Raw genomic sequence first — 20,853 nt, forward strand, 5'->3', positions numbered from 1 at the left:
CCTTCACTGTAATTGCTCTGGGGCATCTTATTCTGATTTCTTTGCCTCTTTTGTTCTGGTAATTTGCCTCCAGCAAAACACTCAGGACAGACAAAACACAGGGGAAGGCAGAGGATGCTCACTTGTACAAGTCTTGCTGGCACAAGCTTTTCCTCTCTTTTACTCACATCTGACCAGCTCCTCACCTATGTCAGGAGGACCCTAGGTGGGAAGATTGAACCCAGCCCAATATCTCCTCTGATGAGTTATGAGACCTATGTCCTCAGTTTTGGGGATTGGTTCTCTGTGAGCCTGATGAATCGAGTGTCTGGCCGTTGTTGGAGTGATGGGAAACGGGTAAAGGGCAGAAATCTGGGATAGTAGGTTGAAAAATGAGTGCTTTTTGATTCCAGGAAATGGAAAAGTCCTGCCTTATTAGCATGGTGGGTTTTGCACAGCCAGACAAACCCAATCTCACCTTGTACACTGGGAACGGGTTCTCACGGCTCTTTACCCACAGCAGGGCAGCCCCATGGTATCTCTCGGGTAAGCTCCAGCCCTTGCTCTGTGTAGCCAAATGCATCCCACTGTGCCGGAGCACAGGGTGTGAATCCAGCTCTGTGCACCCAGACACATCTGGGCATGGGCACATCTGGGCAGCCACATCCCACTCTCCCTCTCACACCCTCCTGCCAACCCGAAGTCAGGAACGCTGCTGGGACATGGGCCAGGCTGTGCGTTCTCGTGCTGTCTGCATCTACTGCCTTACAACCACAACAGCTGCGGGGAGGAGAGATTAAACACAGTAGCTGCTGGAGGTACTTCCTGTTGCAAGGATAAGAAGGAGAGCAAATACTGGAGACAGAGTAATCCGTGTGGTAAACATGGCCATAAACACCCTCAGCAGGGATGTGCTGGCAGGGTTTCTGTGACTGACCTGTGAATGGTGCTTCTGTATCTGGACTTGGGGTGGTGACTGTGGCTACACTTGTGTGCGCACCCTGGCACAGACACCCAGGCGATCGAGTGGGTGCAATCTGTAATAATCTAGAGGGGGCAAACCTCCTGGAGGCAGCTAAATAAATAACAAACCAGTGCAGCAACATCCACCACAGTTTAGTGAGCACAGCTGGTCTCTCAGAAGGAGTTCAGAGATAATTCCACCTCTGCATTGAAGACTTTCGATGACTGTTAATGAATTTAAATGATGGGGATTTTCTTTTCATGCTTCATTGCATATGCTCCTCACATTAAGATGCTAATTAAGAATACATCAGCCCAAGCTGGGAATGATGCGGACACTGAGCAAAGTGGAGCTGAGACAGTGTCTTGGGGACTACTCACTGGGGCCTTTTATCCAAGTCTGATAAATTATTTGCTTCTGCGGGTCTGCTAGGTGCGGGTCCCAGAGTGAGTTAAGGTTTGCTGTGGCTCTCGTGTCCTGACGTCTTGTTTGATCCCACTGGGATATCTGAGGGTGGCGAGGGATGCTGGGGCAGAGAAGGATGCTCAGGCAGCTGGGCCGTCGGCACTAAGCATAGACGTGTGTGTCAGGAGGGCAGTCGTTCTGGGCCCTCTGTAGCCAAGAGGAGAGGGCCTTTCTCAGGGCACCGCTGAGCCGTGGGCACAGAGGACAAACCCCTCAAGGGCTAATGAATACAAACTTGCCATCGTGGACTCAGGAAGTCCGTGAGCTGTGAGGAGTTTGTGAGATATTCTGGATGATACCACAACAGGTTTGCGCTTTTCTGCTGTTTTTCCCAGTTAGCCAACTTTGGAGACAACTAGTCTGGCCCAGAGGTGGTGGTACTCTCTTTTCAGGTGATTTGAAGCAAGGCCTTGACTTCTTTTCGTTTGCTGGAGGTGGCACACACCTTTGGTCCAGACGGTGCTTCCTAGCAGGCACCAGCCTGGGGTTAATGCATCTCACCGTGAAGCATCCTGTTTGTAAGGAGGGTTTGGCACTGCGATGTCTTGATGTTCCGGGTGGGAAATCTCCCCCTCTAATGCACCAAACTCTGCCAGGATATCTCAGCAGCTGTGATTGAGAAATTATTTCTAAAACCTGGACTGAGGTAAAGTCTGCGATCACTTCTTAAAGTCAAGGGGAGGGTGAGTGAGAAGGAAAGGTTTATAAATCATGAATCTTATTAATCTAATCCTAGAACAAATTTACAAATTCTAAAATGGATTTGCAGAGCCAATGGAAAAAAATGGATTTTGCAAATCTTAACAATTATTTCTTCCTAAAGAGCTTCTTGCTTTCCAGAGCAGCTTTGTGTTTGGGACAGTTTAGTGAGAGATTGTTCCAGCAGACTGCCCATGGCCTCTCATTACGAGATGAATTGCAAATGCTAATTCTTGGGCTGAAACACTGTGCTCAGTCCTGGGAAGCTCTGTTGGCTGTGCAAGGAGATGATTTCTTACACTTAACCACTTAACTGCTGCTCTACTTTCTAAAGATATCATGACAGAAGATACCTGTAATTGCAAATGATTTTTGAAACAGTGACAACACTCTTAATGGTGCTAATTGGCTTGCAGGCTTCATAGCACCGGGGCTCTATCCACATGTAGTTGAAAGAGGAAAAGAAGTGGTTTGCCTGAAAATGTGCAGGATTTAGAGCTTGTCTCTCATGCCTGTTAGGAAAGAGCACTGAAAGATCACAGGCGACCTGGGTTCATGGAGCATGGGAGAGTGGTGAGATGTGCACAGTTGCCAGCCCAGCCATGCACATACACCCACTGAGCAGGGCAGAAGATGTTTAATGTCTCCTGAAGGATTCATGGCAATGAAGTCACTGAGTCAACAGGAAAGGGAATGAAGATCCCCTAATGTGGAGGGAGCAAACTTGGAGATGGAGAAGCCAGAAGGTGCACAGCTAAGATCCCAGATTTGGCCCAAGTGGTCCCCGGAGCCTCAGGAGAATACCAGAAGAAAACACCACCCTCCCCAATTTACATCAAAATTTTGGGTATAGTTACAGTCTCATGTACACTCTTACGAAAGAGAAAAGGCTTGGTTGTGCAGTCACTTAAGAGTAGCTTGTTAAAGGTTTTCACAACATGATCACTATTTTTGTGGCATCCATCCAAAAACTGGAACAGCAGAAAAAAAGGCTAGCCAGAGGAGTGAGAAGCATGTTTTGCAGCAGAGACTTTTGGCTTATTAAGCTTAGCAAAACAGAAGTTGAGTGGGAACAGGATCACTCCCTCTGTGTATATCACACTGAATAGCACCATGGAGGGAGAAGGATACAGACGCTTAAATAGAAAATTGGCATGGGAGAAAATGGGCATAAATACGTTTCAGATGGAAATTTTAAAAAGATTCTACAAGGAGAGAAGGGAGGTGGTTGTCTTTGGCCGTGATGACCCATAAGAGAGATGCAATATCAGTTCTGGGCTCCTGAGCAACATGCGGTACTGCACGGTGCCAGAGACAGTGGATGTGGATGGAGACAAACACACAGTACAGCAATATCAGCTTCTGCTGGGAGGTTGTTTATCTCTGCAGTGATGGAAAAACCAGGACCCGGTTGGTGGGGGAGATACGGAGAGACCGTACACATGCAGTTTTGTGTATGACAAATCAAAAGGGACACAATAAATTAGGAAAGGGAAACGTTTATTTTGTAGCTTTTGGATGCGTGTCGCACCCAGTTGAGAACAAAATTAATTCATTCATTAAATCCACTTGCCGTGTCAGATGAAGCAGTGGCGCCAGATTACGGGAGGCTGCTGCTTCACCGGGGGAGGCTGACGGCACGGCGGGGAGCAGAGCGGGCCCTCGGCGGTGGGGACAGCCCAGCCCTGCTACGGGATGAAAGCGTGACGGAAGCTCAGCCGAGAGATGCTCCCGGCCAAGGAACCCCAAGAGGAATATTGTCTAAATCAAAGACAGGTTTACGCAGGGGATTTTTTTGCCTTTGCTACGCAACTGCATGTGGTATCTCAGGTTTTTGGCTCCTGCGATGTCTGTAGCAGCTCCCACCTTTTCCCTTCCTGATTTCAGTCTCAGAGAGAGACCATGCCATGTGCTGACTGCTCACACCTGGGGGTTATTCCCTCTTCAAGGGAGGCTCTTCGAGTTGTGCCCACACAGCAATGAGACCTGCTTTCCCAGGGCTTTTCAAACGACAGAGGTGCAAACTCTTTGCTCCATCAAAGCGACCGAGTCAGTGCGAGGAGCCCTGCCAGCTACCTGGGCTCGGAACAGGCCACGTCCCCGTGCCCCGCATTGAGGAGTGCAGGACAGGCCCCGTGCACCGGCACGGCCTGCCTCCCATCAGCAGAAAATACCACGCTTTAGTGCACTTTTCAGCACTGTAAATTATGCACTGGGCTTCAGAGCACCTCTCTCCCAGCCTGAAATACGTGGTGCTCAGCAGTCCTGCCAGCTCCCACGCATCCCTCCTGCAGCCCAGCTCCCACCACAGGCAGGTCCCACATCCCATCCGGGTCCATGTGCCACTGCACTGCCCACCCAGCGCTCGCTGTGATCTCAGGGCAGTCCAAGCTCAGTAGTGGATATTGGCATCTTACTGGTTTTTATGGCTTTCTGGAGGTGAGGGACTGGGATTTACTGGTGCACAGATTGCCCTGGGATGTGATGCATATTGTGTTTATTTGGAGAGTAATGAATTGCACAGATGCCTGAAAACCGGTATCTCAAATGCTATTCAAAGACCAGCTACAAGCTCATCTGACTGGAGCCAATATCCCAGCCCTCTCGGCAGCTGGATCTGGGCCAGAGCATGAGCTGAAGCAGCCCGAGTGCCACCGATGGATCCTCTCCTGCTGTCAGGAGGTGGCAGACGCTCACATGCTTTCTTCTGCATCGTTCTGGATCAGGCAGGATGGTGGTGCCTCACCTGGGAGCGGTGGCACCAGGCCAGGGCAGCACGCTGGCCAGGGCCAGCTCTCTGTGGTGACACACGTGCTCAGGAGTACACCTCTGCGGCCAGGGGCCTCCCTTGCAGCCCCCAGGCTCAGCCTCTTGCACCCACCTGCAGGCACGGCCCAAGCCGCTCTGGCAGCACAGCCTCGGGGTTAGCAGGATGCTAAGGCAGCCCAGCGCCTCGCCAGCTAGAGACGCCCACTCCTGGGTGGATGACAGCTGGCAGGAGGTGAGCAGGGCAGCAGGGAGGCTGGATCTGCGCAACACAGGGAAAAAAGCATTTTGGAGAGTTTGCAGCTTCCCCCGAGAAAGCCTCTTCTTGGTCAGAAGTTCACATCAATGAATGGTGGCCTGGTTCTTGCTGTATTTCTGGATTCCTCTCACATGAGGATAGCCATGAATGATGTTTTCTGTCATCCCTAACTGGCAAGGAGATTCTACCTCATCCTGGCAGATAACGACCTGGCTTAAGTTATTCATGACTTCATCACCCTTTGGCCAGACGACAGCAGTGCAGTCTCCTGGGCACCGCGCCCCGAGCCAGCCCCACGCCATGCATCAGCACTGAGCCCAACGGCTGCTCCTGCCCTTCAGGTGTCCAGATCCTCCCAGGACACCTCCATCCCCAGGGCTCCACGTGCTGCGGGCACCCATGAGGGGACAGTCCCTCAGACAGGCTGAGGGAAGAAAATAAGGACTCTGTAGCTGTTTAGAACAGCGTGGAGATTTCACTTGTGTCTGCATTGAGTTTGAAGCTGACCTTGAATTTTCCCATAACAACAGTCCAGGACCCATGCGTAGAGGCTGCTGCATCAGGCCTTTTACCTTTGTCCATAGGTCTCATAGGGAGAGCACCATCCCAGAGCCACTGCAGACAGCCAGGTATCTCCGGGACTTTCTTCACCTTCCATCTGGCTGCCACGGCTCCTTTGTGAGCCTCCTCGCTTTGCACCCGGACACTCATCGCTGCTGGCAGGCAGAGAAGTGGGAACAGAGAGCAGGGCACTGGGCACTCCTTCTTCCCAGCACCACTCGCTTATTCATTGCTGCTCCTCCCTCAGCTCCACAGGACATTTCACCTCGAAGCAGGAGAGTTATTCCGCACTACAGCCTCAAAATGATCCTCAGCCATGCTGTGAAGCAGCCACTGCTGGTTGTTTTGTTCCCAGCTCTGAATGTGCGCTTGGAGAGAAGGAAAATGGACAATCTGAGATGAGAAAGGAGCTGTGATTCTTCCACTCCTCCTTCACCACTCTCCAGACAATGTATAACAGAAAACCAATTTGTGCAGAAGAAACAGGAGCAAGGAGTTTTGGTGCACTTGCAGGGAACAAAACAAACTGAAGAAAATAAGGCTATTGAGAAAGCATCAGGTTGGGAAGAGTGGGAAGATGGGGCAGAGCTATTTATTAATGCATGCAGCTGGAGACTGCAGAAGGTAGACAGGGCCAGCTGGAAGGTCAGTTCAGGATCTTTATGTTTTAATCCTTTAGGTGCAAGATGTTTACTGAGCAAGGCTAGGGAAGCATGCAGGGGTTGTGGTAACAGCTGGGCAGTAGAGAGGATTTCTCCTCATCACAGGGTACAGTCTGTGTGCTCAGGCATTGCTCAGTGTGGGAGATGCATCCTTCTTGGGCCCGAAGAAGTCCACCTTGTGCCAAGGGACAGCAAAAGTCCTGCTGTGAAGAAGACTGCTCTGATCACGGCTCTAGTGCTGGCACACAAGCAGTCATCACATTTTTGGGGATGAAAGTAAAGCCACACTTCCTTTCCTTCTCTATTCGGACTGTGGTCCCGGAGCAAGGCACCCTGCACTCATGGGACCCTGCGGAGGGGGAAGGAGGCATCACTGCAGTGACTGACACCTGATTTTGCCTTATTGAGTAGGCATCGATCAGCTGTCTCTGCCCATAATAATGATAATAGAGTCAATGCTAATCAGTCCGTTTGTTTCCAGAGCTGGATGTGTGCGCGTGTGAGTGTATGCCAACAAGGCTTATTTGGTCTGAGAAATTACAGATGGAAATGATGCATTAATTCAGCCAGTGCATTCCCTTGCGCTCCTTGGACACCCCAGAATCATCCCCCAGATCGTAGCACACGGAGACCTCCCATGTCCCTGGTTTGCAAGATAAGAGGAAGCAATGAAGGCCTGGAAATAGGATGCAGATATAAACTTCCAGACTTTGCCTTCTGTCCCTAATTGTAGCCCAGATTTGGTGCCTTGTCTTAAACCAGTGTTTCCTGATCTCTTAAGCAGAGATCCACCAGCCCTCTCTGGAGGAATACAAACAAAATCTGCGCGCTGTGCACAAAATCTGTGCACCATGTGCTGTGGCCACAATGATTTTCATTTATTGCTTCTGTTTCTTTTTCTCCACCCACAATTTGATTTATACACTTGCAGAGGAAGCATCCCTTCTTCCTCTGATCCCGCAGGGACGATGGCTGGTCCACTATGAGACTCTGAGATAATCTTCCTTAGGTAAGTCACTGCCTTTATGCAGTCGGTGTCTGCTCACACAGTCCCTGGCTGAAAAAACTGTCTCTCTCCTGCGCTCAGTGCAAAGGGCTTCTATTATCAGCAGCTTCTATCTGCAAAGCAATTGATAATAACAAATAATTACAAATGCATTTCTGTTTCAGCAGCCTCTGGGTGCTGTCCCTAGCTAAAACAAGAGCTTGTCAGTGTGAAAACGTGATTTTCTCAGCTGTGAAGCATTGCTCCTGAACCCTTTTTTATTCCATTCTGTGTCCATCTTATCTGTTGCTGTTCTTTAGGTCAGAGGCTGTTATCTTCTCTGGTTCTGCACTGTGGGGTGCCAAATGCAGGCAGTTTGTTGTTATTTTTCTGTGCTGTTTGCTTGCTTGATTGATTTTGGGGCTGAAATAACATGCAGAATGGATTGAAAAGCTCCATTGCTGCTCTTAAATAACTCCCTGTGTAGATGGCCTTCTTCTGGAATGTGAATGGGGTTTCCTGATTTACCTTAATTCACTTCCAATTCTAACCTGCTTCCTTGCCTGGAGTCAAAATGTTTGTGAGGGAGCTATCACAGGACAGCTTGCCCGGACAGCTGGCTGACTGGGGAGCTCTGTCCTAAAATCCCTGCCTCTGTCCCTGCAGTATTTATGGTCTGCAGAGGTCAGAGCTGACCACCCGGAGCTGACAGAGGGATCTGGGGAGCACCAGAACATTTCAGAAGAAACTAACCCCAACCTCTCTCCTCTTCCCACCCTCCAGCATTTCTGTGACAATTTAGGGCATTTATTTATCTGGCATATATAAGCTTTTAGAATAAAATAAGGTAGCCATTTACAGAAGCAGATGTGGCTGTGATGTGGGTAAGGAGGCTGCTCAGTGTCTCCCCGGGCACGTTGTATGAGGCAGATACTACTGAGCTGAACACGGGGCCACAGCCCGTCGGGGTGTGCCTGCTGCTCCCCCATGTCCCATTTGCCACTCTGCAAAGCCATGTTGCCAGGGTTCTCTGTGCCGGCCATGCCACAAACACATGGGGATCCAGGGACTCCACGCCCTCCCTCCCCAGACGAGACCAAAGAGGCAGGTCCCCCCACAAGGCTGTGCCCCAGCCGTGGGGAGAGCATGGACACGTCTCCTCCTCCAGCGAAGGAGCTAGTCCCCGTCTGCAGGATGCCGGGAGCCACTGGGTGTCAGCAGCATCCCGCTTCCCGGCCGCTCGTGGACGTGGAGGCAGGAGGATGAGCTGAGTTTTCCTCCACGGAGAGCAGAGCTCTCCCCGAACACCCTCTCCGGAGAGCAGGTCACGCTGCACACCCACTTGGGAAGGGCAGCTCGGTCCTGTATTCCAGCCCCATCACTGGAATTGCTGGTGCTTGGCTGGGTTTTCCCACCCTGTGGAGCTACAAAGGAGAGATGTTACCACTCCAGGAGCTGCAGCAGTAGACTCTGAGCAGTGGGATACCCTGTGCAGACTCGACTCCTTGTCACATACTGTCTGCTTTGGCCGAGGTGGCCAGTTTTTCACAACAGGCCTAGAACACGCGATTTTCTCCCAGCCACCTCTTTTCCCCCTGCACCTCCAGGAGCCACCCAGCCCTGGCTCTGCTCTGAACCTGTCCCTCCACTGTCTCCCCTACCACCCCCCATGCCCCATCTTACTCATTGCCCCAGCCTGAAGGATGCTCATGGCCCCTTGAGATGGTGCTGGCTGGCGATTTTGTGATCATGTGGGGTTTCTTCCCAACCTTTAACAGTTTACTAAAACGAAGCTTTTTGCAGGGACATACCACCTGTGGGGTGACATTCCTGGTTCAAACCAGAAGGAACAAAAAGTCCTGTGCCCCAGCACAGCCAACCCTAGCACCCACTTGCACAGTAGCTGCAGCTGCAGGCCCATCCTCATTCGCAGTCAGGATCTGACCCACTGTCTTCCATGTAATGTGTGAAGACCTGTCTAAAGAACTTCCCCCCCGTTGCAGGTAGAGTCCTCTCAGCTTCTCCTGGTGGGGATGTTCTGTCTGCTGTTAATAATTCAGCCTTCCTCAGGTTGAAGTGAGGCTGTCTCCACAGCCTGCTGGTCTGGCTTTCATTGGCAAGATAGATAAGATATGCTTGTTCGTGTTTTCCCTGTCTCTCTGCACAGCCCCATGAATCTTATGTCCTGGCTGCATCCACCAGGCTGTCTGGCAATGAGAGATCTCTCTTCTGGGTGCACAACATCCATGAAGACCCCCCCAGTTCTCAAAACAAAGGGGAAAATGTCCAAGGTCTCAGAAACAATGCTGGCATGGGATGCCTGCTGGCTCCTGGCCAACTGGCCGAGCACAGGTTCTGCAGCCCATTGAGTTTATTGACTCACCTGGTCATGGATGGTGGGATCTCCCCCAGACCATTCACTCCCTGGGATGCATTTTCTTCATCAGCCCCAGACAGGCTATAACTTGCCCAAAGTCATGCAGGGAAGTAGTATTCATACCCAGTCCTCCGCCCATGCGCACAGGAGAGTGAGGACTCCCCATCTCCTCCTCCTGTCGGCAGGTTCCTGGTTTCCCCAGAGCACCTCGGGGTGAAAATGCCTATTTCTGCGGCCCGCTGCTTCCAGCGATCACTCTGTAATGCAGTTTCCAGGGCCATTATTTCTTGGCTGCTGATACTGGTCCAGGCACTCAGCTTGGGGAGTTAATGGTGTAATCGGAGCCGTAGTGTGAGGCCGTGAGGGAGACAAGCTCCATCAATCCTTTTCCGTGTACACAAGCCCTTGATTAAAGGTTATGGGGTTTACTCGCTCCTGCTCTCTGTGCTGAGGCAGGGAGAGGGGAAGGTGGGAGGAAGGGAACTGGCTAAAAGCACTGTTTTGAGATGACTGCTGGGCTAGCAGCGGAGGAAAAGGCTGACTTCTCCCTTGCAGCTCCCTCTCCCCACTCCTTCTCTCCCCCTGCATGGCAGGGTTGGGTCCAGTCAACTCATCCCTCCCACATGGGGTCCATGCCAGCCCCTCCATGCTGGATTACCTACCCCTGGGAGATGAGTTGCTCCCGAGTCCCAGAGTGGGATGGAGGAGAGGCAGATGTGTCAAGTTCAGGAGGGGATACTGCTCATCTCACCCTGCATGGGACGGGGAAAGGATAAGTCAGAGCAGCCCCTTGGCTGCTCTAGGGGATGCCCAGCCCTGGGCATACACTGAGTGACCCCACACTCCCAGTACCGTCCACGTCCTCCTTCTCTTTGCTTGCATGCAGTAATGAGGCCTGGGCCAGTGGTTCAGGCTCAGCATGTGCCCTGTGAAGCCCAGGCTCAGATCTGGCTCGCAGGATGTCGTAAGCACCTGGGTGACCTGTCAGGCACTGATAATCCCAGAGATGTAAAGCCGAGCTCCCATCTTATTTGACATCAGGCAGCAAACTAGGCTTACCCTGCACAGATAAGGACTGATTTGCCTTCACTTAGACTTGATTGATAGCTGTCTTGTGAGCTATCAGCAAGGAGATCTGTCATCCCCCGCCCAAGGACCGCAGGTTTTGCAGCTGGAGGATTTGATTTAAGACGGGCATGCTGAGCCGTGGCTGTGGGCGATGCATTGTGGCACTGGGGACTCTGGGGTCAGCCAGCTCCTGCCTTGCTGCTGACAGCTGAGACCATCTTCACACCTTCCTGCCCCCGTCCTGCCTCGTCTGAAGATGAGCAGTGTGTTTTCCTGATGCTCTTTCTTCAGGCGAACCAGGGATTGCTTTTAGCCTGGCAAGTGCAATGCATTGGCCTGTCGGGAGTGCACGTCTCTGCGTGCCTGCATGTCTCTGCCTGTGCCTTTCTGCCTGCCAGGTCAGAGAGCGGAGAGGAGGAAAGTGGGAGAGGAGAAACCAGCAGGAGCACAGTGTCCCAGGACAAAGGAAACCTTTTGCTCTTGCTCTTCAGAGACATTATCTTTCCTCTAGATGACAGACTTCTGTACAAGTATTTTCAAATTTGGGTGTTTTTGGCAGCAGTGAAGTTGTGTTAAGATTAGTCAGGACTTAAACACTCTCCAGTTATGGCCAAGGGCTCATCAATCCAGTGACCTGGAGGCAATTTGATGGGGAGGGTGCTGAGGCCACACAATATCAGTTCATGTACTGAGCTTGGGAGTGATGTTGAGAGAGATACAGAGCTGTGGTTTGATGCTGCTGTGTCCCACGCCAGCCCAGTGGAGTACACGATGGGGAGCAAACTGTTGCTGAAAGAAATGCTCCGTGCATCCCTCATCTCTTTATTTTTGTGCTTTGTACTTTCCTTTTCCTTCTTTGTTTTCTTTACTTAAGCAGCTTCAACAACCAGAATTGTTAATTCTTGGTGGGTTTTTTTTTTCTTTTCTGCCTTCTGGCCCAGAATATTTCAAACTTTATTGTTTTCCTGGAAATACCTATTTATTTTCCTCTGCTGTTGCTTTCAGCTTTCATCTCTCTTCTGTTCAAGTCAGTAGTCTCCCTTCTTGTGAATCTGTTTTCCCCTGAGACCTTCCTGATTTTTTATCCCCTTTTCCATACTGTCTCCCGTCAGCTCAATAGTTTTTCAGCCTTTCTCTCCTCATTTCCAGCCCTTTACATTTATTTTTCATTACGTCCTCTATCTTAAACCTCCCCCGCATCACCACAAAGCTGTCTGCAAAGCAGCCCTCCAGCCTGGAGAAGAGCAGGGAGCATCTGATGGAGGGCAGAGCCTGGAATAACAGCCTCTGCTCTGCCTTTCCAACGTTCTGCAGATAACCCTGTAACAAGAGTCCCACAACATACTGCAGCCCTGCATGAGCCCCAGAGGCTCATGTGTTTTCCATTGAGCCAACACACAGAAAGGTTTGTAGTTGGTCCTTGGGCTGGAAATGTGGGTAGCTCCTGCAAAATCTAAAGAGCATCCGGAGTGTTTCTGTGTCACTGCGTCCCAGCCTGTCCCTGTCATTCTCTGCAGATGGTTTCTCCTGATATGTGTGGCAGGGTGTTACAAGGGTTTGCAGAACCCCATATGCTGTGGAAGATGCTCTTGAGCCCCTGTTTTCAGGTTTGCAGTCTCTTTAGCTGTGGAATCTGGTTCTGAAGATAACCCTAATGCCATCCTCCATGGGCATGTGGTGAAGGCTGTGCTGGGTGGACAGGAGGTCTTCTGGTGCCTGTGCTGGGAGAACTGGGTCATTGCCACAAGCAGAGCTGTCCCTGTTGAGTGGGAACATGCTCACAGCCCTGTTCCCACGCAGCCCCACACGCCCCAGGATGACATTTTAAATAGGCTGCTCTGAGCTCTTCTCTCTCCTGCCCCTCTCCCCACAGCCTTGGAGCTCTACTTTCTCTGGCCTGGCCCTGGTGGCCCTCACGCCTCCCAGGGCTCTCCCCTCTCACACCTCTCAGAGCCCACCCACCTGTGCATCAGCAGCAGTGGTGGCTCCTGCAGCTCCCAGCAGCACAGTGGACCTTGGGGTGAGGTGCTGCCTGGCGTTACCCCCACCCTTGTCTTGGCACAGGTAGAAGACAGGGCACAAGGGAGGATCCATCCATCCCAGGTCCCACGAAGGTGTCTCAGCCAACAGCAGGCATGATGGAGTCATCTCGGGTGGAGGGATAGAGCCACCCATCATCCCACATGGGCTCTCAAGGAGGATTCAATCACTGCCCTCCTGGATCTTAAGTCTCTGGGTGGTGGAGCCACCCCCTTGAACTCCTTTAAGTATTTGCTTTTCCTTTTCTTTTTCCTCCTCTGGTTTTTATTTGTGAACCTTGTTTCGGTGATTAACCTCAGGGCCGGTGCGTCTCCTAAGAAAGATGCTCTCACTTCATTAAGAGATAATGGAAGCTGTCAGAGATTTGAAGGATTGCACTCATGATGGGAGCAGGAGGGGGAAGAAATATATTCGCAGCAAAGTTACATTTTCATGTAAATTGTTTAAAGATTTAAATGGTTTCTATTAGGAAGGGTCACTGGGGCCGTGCGGAGGGCTAAATTAGTCCTTCTGTGCAGAAGCATAATATTGTCTATAAATGAAAAGGAATAAAGGAAGCTGTTAATTTTTTTTTCACACTCTCATTTCATCTCACACTCCCTCCCTCTGCCTCTCCAGGAGCCTTCCCCCTGCCTTTCTTCAGTTCTTGGGTCTTTCTTCTGGTCTGTTCTCATCTACAGACTATACTTGGCAAGTCTGATTCGACCTGGCCCTGCCCAGCACTGACTTCTGGCCAGCCAGCCCTGCCTGCTATCAGTGCACTGATGTTGTCATCCCCATAAACCTCCGTTGCAAATGCAAATCTGCTGCTTTGGGTTTCACGGCACACAGAGCCCCCACGGGGAGGGAAAGACCCGGGTGATCAGATAATTTGTTAATGACTATCCCAAGTGGGTTGTTGGTTTGCCTGCTGACATGTTAGGTGGAGTCACTGCTCCATTTCTCTGCTCCACGCTGGTTGGTAATTCATCCACAAAAACATCTTCATATAAATAATCACAAGACAGTAATTTGCTCCGGTATTCACAGATTAACATGTTTTCACACACACCATCGCCTGTCTAAATGTGATGGCACCTGTGGGGAATAGGTCTTCCCTCCCCATATGGATCCCAGCCCTGTTCAGGATCCAGCCTGCCTACAACAAACGCTGTTGAATGAGGAGAAGGTGGTTTGTCTGTCCCTGGGAGCACTAGCTTCTTGGGCACTTGTGAGAGAAGGCATCCTGATAAAACACCTTCAGATGTCTGTCTCACATGTTTGCAGGTGAGCCCACCTTTCAAGGGGCATTTAGAAGCAAAACCACAGTCCCACATGTGCCATAAGCCATTAGAGATTTGCACAAGTGCCCCCTTGCTATCTATGTTCATTCTTTAAACTTTGTGGTTTACTGCAAAGGTGCAGGGGTCTTGTCTGTTCGCAGCCGTGTGTCTGCACCGCTGTGTTGACGAAATGGTTAAACTGCACTGCAAAGAGCAGTCCTGTGCTGCGCACCAATACCTCGCTGGCATTCTCGTCAGTGACAAAGGCTGGAGGAATAAAACAGCTTTAGAGCAATCAGTGGTTTTCATTTACAAGATGCTGGACAGACGTTCCCCCTCGGAGGGCAGGAGCAGAGCACAAGGTGCAAACACCAAGGCAGGGAGAGGTGTGTGCCTGTGTCCTACGCTGGTCCTTGATAGGATGTCCAGATCTCCGTGGCATGCTGTAAAGCCTCCTAAACAGCAAAGCACATTGCATTCAGCAGAGTTCAGCCCCCTGGCTCATCCCTCACATGCAGAACAGCAGAGATCAAATTCATCTCTCAGCTCCGGAGGCTCAACTCCAATTATTGGAGGTGAGGCACTGATTGCTCTTCACACACATGCATAAGGCACCTGTGGAGACCTTGGGAGTGGGAGGTGTTTGGAGAATAGCAGGAGATAGAGGGTTTTGCATGCTGATGACTGGGAAGGGAGGAAGAGCAGGGGAAAAGAGGAAGACCTACGTAAGAAGGGCAGGGGCTAAAAAGCTGTGACTGGGAGGACGAGACTCTCTCTGGGCTAGGTTCTGAAGGATTTTGGCAGCAAACAGTTAAAAAAGGGGATTTTTTTTTGCACATGGGAAACCTAGAATTTCAGTACATTCACAGAAAGCAGAGGAGCTAACTCACTGCAGGCCAGGAGGTTTGCAAGGAGGGTGGGTTTGCATGTCCAGACGCACACACATGTGCCCAGCAGAGAACAGGAGCAGAAATATGCTCTGTCTCTTCCTCTTTTGTGGACCAGATTACAACTGAAAACACAGGGATGGTGCAGTCAGCTGGTACCACACCACGTAAAGCTGTGTGGCATGTATTTGTAGCACTTAAACTTGGGGCAGGGAGGATCATCTCTCCGTGCTCCTTCTACACCCAATGAGAAAGGATTGGCAGATCCAGAGGGCAACTCTTGTCCCCTAAATGAAGCTGTAAAGTGTGAGCAGGTCTCTGTCATTCATTTATTTGGTCAAGGCTGACACTTCACACAAGAGAATGCTAGGCTGGCCAGCTGGTAGAGTAACAGGTCTCTGGTTTTGATCTTGGGAAAGAAAGAGATGTCTTTGCTCCTTCAGTTTGTAAGATCTCAGAAACACGCCTGCCTTTCGGGATGAGAAAGTCTAGAATACTGAGCAAATTTCAAGCCAGTCAGTAGAGCGCAGGCAGAGGCACACACCCAAATATATGCACCATACATATGTCATATATACATGACAGCGTTACCATTAAAAAAACCATCTTGCAACTGGCTGTTTCAGGGGTAGAGAGAGTGCATGCTGATCCGAATCTGCTGGTCATCAACCTGAAATTCCCCTCAATGAGAGGTAACAGCTACATCCTCCCCTTCCTAAACAGATCTAGCTTCTTGCTCAGTTTCTCATCCCTTGTTCCTCTGAATTGGAGGGTGTCCCACAGCTTTGCTCTTTTCATGGTGAAGGATCCTCTAATTCCAGCTGAAGCATGTGCTTGGGCTTTTTATGTCCATCTCTTCTAATGCCAAACTCTTCTCCCTGTTCCCCAAAATGTTCCTCTCTCAGCTGTTTGTTCAGGCAGCAGCTCCATCCCCTCCCTTTGCAGTCTACCTTTTGCCAAACTCTTGCAGGTCCACAAGGAAGGATCTTCATCCCACCCATTCTCCCACCTGTTCTGGTTTCAATTAATCTCTGTTGAAGATGGTTTATTGGAGTCATAATGGGACTCCAAGCAAGGCCTCCTCAGGACTTCGTTCAATGACAGAAGCAGTCTTCTTTCTCTAAAGGGAATATCTCCACCGAAACCTTCTACTATCATATTTGTCTTTTTTCAGAGTCACATTACATCAGAGATTTATCATCACCCCATGAGTGGCATCTCTGCCTTTTTCTCCCTCACTTGTTTCCAGTGGATGTCCCAGCTTAGAGCAGAAGCTCCTTTTACAGGAGATTTTGTGCAACTGCTGTTCCTCAAGGTCACCTAATTTCTCCCACAGGAGAAATAGATTCCTTTCAGCTTTGGAGAATCAGCAATCTTCCTAAATCCAATATGTCTCTCTGTGCCAAATTCATCAATGGAAATGCCAAAGAGATGAGTCCCTTGGCCATTGTTTGAGGAACTCCACTTGTACTCACTGAATCCATCTCCTGCACTGCAGAGCCCATGCTGATGCCGCATGGATTAGATGTACCAGGCTTTTCATGCCTAAAAGAATTGGTCCCCTTTTCGAAGAAGGGTGCCAGTTAGTGTCAGGCCACTAGATTTGAACTGATGTCCTCACAGGTCAGCTCAAGGTCCGCCAGAGAAATCTCATTTTCATCACAGAAGTAGCAACCCTGAGTGTCTGTCTGCCAAGGGCAGCACCTCTGTGAAGGCAGTTTTTGCTCCTGGGCTGCTCAGTGAAGGAAATTTTGGCTGTTGATTCAGGCCTTATCTGATTTTCAGCTTGTTATTGGGATCCTGTTTGCAGAGTGTGGCCTTGGGTGTGGATTGTGGCCACTGGGTGATGTGTTTGCACAGCCAACATGGCATGACCTATCCTCCATAAAAGCACATTATGTTGGACTCTGTTCTCTGCTCACCTTCAAAATTGGCTAGAAATCGAAGCACACTATTGGGGTCAGAATAAAGGCTCTTTAGCTGTCACAATTACTCTTGCCCCATTTCCTTAAGCGTGGGTGCTGTGTTTGGTAAACTCCAGGCATATGGTTCCACTCCCAGTTTGTTACATGCAGTAAAATTCCTTGTTGCCATGTTAGTAATTTTCTATGCTAATTCGTTGCAAATAGCCTCAGCTACTGACCTGTTTTAATATCTCCTTCCATTTAATTTAAATGGCATCAACTTCTGATCACTGGGCCCATGTTTATTTTCTAGGTCAACCTCTTCTGTAATGTCTTCACATTCACTGAAATACTACTAAAATAGCCTTGTGTCTTCCTGGATCAGTAACCATTTGGAGACAAAGTCTGTTTATTATCATGCTCAGGAATAAGTGGTGCCTGCAATAAGCAACATTTGCTCTGCAATCTGTGCCTCAAAAATTAAAAGCCTCCGTGATGACTCAGTCCCATTCTGACTGGGGAGATCTAAACTCAGTCTCCAGCATGACCTACAAACTCATTGCAGAGTCCTTCCCCAGACAACTTTTATTTTCATCAGCCTAACCCATCCTTGTCCTCTGGTCTATCCCTGCTTGTCTGATTCCACTCCCTATGTTGTGGAGGTAGGTATGTGATTCTGCTCTCTGTCTCTCCATTCCTGTTTCTTACTCTTCTGATATTTGTCAGCCTTAATCTCAGCATGCAACACCCAAACCTAACCAGGGGGAATTTGTGCTCTGGCAATAATTCTCCTCCCTTGAATAGCTCAGCATCCTCAAACCTTTCTCGTGGCATTAGCACTTGATGAGCCTGTTGGTCTGCATCCTCTTGGTGCGCTTGGCTAACTGCAAGAACAACCTCTGACAATCACTCAAACCTGTCTTCTTTGAACACCTTACAGCTTGGTGGTGGTACCTGAATCAATTGCTGTGGGATTCTGCCACTGTTACTGTCCCAAGGTAAAGGACAATCAATAGCTTTTAACATAAACTCATCTTTTTTCTTTTTTTTTTTTTCCCTTGGCAGACACCATAGCCTTCTGTTCTTTGGTCCCAAATAAGCGGCAGGCTCATCATTTCTTCCTAACAAGTCCCCACTCACAGATACCTTCCTGTTTCCAAGGTGGTGCAGGTCTGTTTTTTTCCCCCATCTGGTCTTCCTCCTGTTTTCTTATTGCCCTGTTTTCCTTGAAGCCCTCTGAGTAGCATTCTGTCCCTCTTTAGGCTTCAAACCATTGCAATCTCCCCTGTCTCTTCGTCTTTTCTGCTGAGACTAGTTTCACATTCCCATTCAGAAGATCCCTGTCAGTCTGGGACTGGGATCTTCCAGATGTAAACAGTTTCTTTCAGGAACACATCTAAGAGTGATACATATGCCAAAACCCCTGAATCCTGTTATGTTTATTAACATTTTCTTTGTGGGGCATTTCTTTTAATTGTCACCATTTTCCCAATCTCCCAAATTCCCTCCTAGGCACTCTTGCATGAGATCTCTTGTTTGCTTCTTTCTCCCTTTCATGTTTTTTGTTTCCCCACACAGTGTTTGGTACTTGGTCTGCCACAGCCTGTACTCAATGCTTTATTCAATGCATTTTTCTACAGATCAGCGGAGAGGATGCTTGGTGAAGGGGCTGTGACTGTCAGTATAAGAGATGGTGCTGGGTTTCAGGATGTGGAGAAGGAAGTTCTTTATTTCTAGCATGCTGGGGGGATTGAGTGAAAGAGATGGAGTTGGATGGCCATCCTTGTACAAACTGCCAGTCTATTTGACTGGCAGTCTGCCATGGCACCCAGAAGAGTGGAAGGGACATCCCAGGTAGACGATAGCATAGCTTTCCTTCCTACCATTTTATCAGTCCTTGGCTGTCAATGAATCTGAGCTCACACCATGTCTCCACTGACCTCCTGATAAGATAAGGACACCAATGATTTTATATTTTATTCAGAAGCTGTCTCAAAGTTAGTTCATGCCTCGTCACAGGGGGAGCACACTGCTGCCTGCCTCATCCTCCAGCCTTTCGTGCCCTCCCTCGGTATTTTGGCATCAGGCAGCTACTTCAGATCTTGGCTTGAGTTTTGAAGATGCGTGTTTCCAAGGGCCATGCCTGGCACAGTCTCCCCACACAGCTGCCGAAACACTGGCAGCCTTTTCTTGGAGGCAGGGAAGTTTCCTAAATCCTTGGCTTGCTGCTCCCCCTTGTCTTCCTCCTCCTCCCTGCTTGGGAGGTACTCGGGAAGAGGGAAGCAGCAGTACGCAGCTGTGCTGGGGTTGTGTTTCACCTTGGTGTGGCAGGAGTCAAATCCTTTGTAGACCTTGTGGGTGCCTGCTCTCTGCAGGATGTGAGATGTAGGGATGTTCTTGCAGCCATTGAGGAAGATGTATTTCATGTCCCTGGAGGTATGGAAGAGTGTGCACTCAGGCAAGGAGGGAGGGTCCCAGCTGTATGCTGGGGAGCTGGTTCCCCCACTGTTGCTGGCCTTGCCTAGGGATAAACCACATGATTAGCATGGTGATGGAGCTGGTAGGGAATTCTCAAAAAAACCCATTTTTTTTCCCCTGGAAAAATCTCAATTTCCTGAATCCTCTCTCCCCCTCCCTTCTCCACACAGACCAACTTTGACAAAACTTACCCCAAGAACAGTAACACAACTCCATCATAGACTTTCATGTCAAAATCAGAAGTAGATACCCACCAAAGTTAAGAATTTGCTGTTTGTCATAGAGAAGATGCTTGGATCTCAAGCTCCAGTTCATAGATGACTACAGTTACCACCAGCCTGGGTGTGGGAGTGTGTTGTCAGAGACAGACAAGTTGTCTCTGTCTTTCTTGGAGCTATTCCTCTTTACAGGAATGAATAACCACTGAATGGATTTAGGATCTGAAACTGCGTCTTCGGGGAAAGGCTAACCCTGTGCACTCTCAGGCAGCTTTCTGTGGTCTTCCATCATGACCCACTGAATATTTAAGCTCTCTCTCAGGTTTTGTACATCGCTGTGTAAAATGCAGATTCTTTGGGGGGGAAAAAACCCAACTGATGAGGCCTGCTCTATGCTTTGATACCTGGCAGAAACCTATAGAGTTGACAAAGAGAGAAGGCGACCAACTCAGTTCATGGATAATTCATCTCATGCATAACTCATGCCCACACATTTCATGGATAATTTAGGATAAGGGCTTACAAGACCAGGATCTCACATGGAAGTGAAGGGTCTCTTGTGAACAAAGCTGATGGGAAACTCTAGCTGTGGGATGGAGAGTTTCTGAATGTGACAACATGTCAATGGCTGGGAGAGCAGAAAATGGTGTGGTTCCTTGAATGTTGGTATCTTCCCAACCTGGCCAAACTCAAAATATATTTGGCACAGGCTCCTGTCTCTGAGAATGGCCAAAATCAGATCAGTCAAAGGAGATGTGAGCATCCCAACTCCACTGTGTGGAAGCAGGAGGTCTGATATCTGGGGCTTGTCCAGAAATCCAGAAAAGCACCTTCCTCTGCAGTCCAAATGCCCAGCTATAGCAAACAGAGAGATGACAGTGCCAAAGGGACTGGAACTTCTCCCAGCAGATTACAACAGCAGCTGGGATGTTGCCTTAGATGGGCTTCAGGACCAACGCACAAGTCGTAAATCACTCAGTGAGATCATTGCACTGGTAGGACCCGCTCGCAGACCCTGATACGCCTTCTGCTACCCCAGAGCTGGTCAGACAGACCAGCATCCTCATCAACATGGTTTGACAGCAGCTGGTGGAGACTGACCCAAGGCCTCGGTCACCCTTTCTGTGCCAATGTGATCACGATTGTTGTCTGATTTCCATCCATTTTGCCACAGCATTGGTTGGTATCTTTATATGAGCAGAATGTAATTAAGCACTTTTTATCCTTATTCATCATTACTACTTTTTTCTCCCCTTCCAAACGCAAACATAATGGGTTG

This window comes from Strix aluco, chromosome 19, assembly GCF_031877795.1.
Source record: "Strix aluco isolate bStrAlu1 chromosome 19, bStrAlu1.hap1, whole genome shotgun sequence".
NCBI lineage: Eukaryota > Metazoa > Chordata > Aves > Strigiformes > Strigidae > Strix > Strix aluco.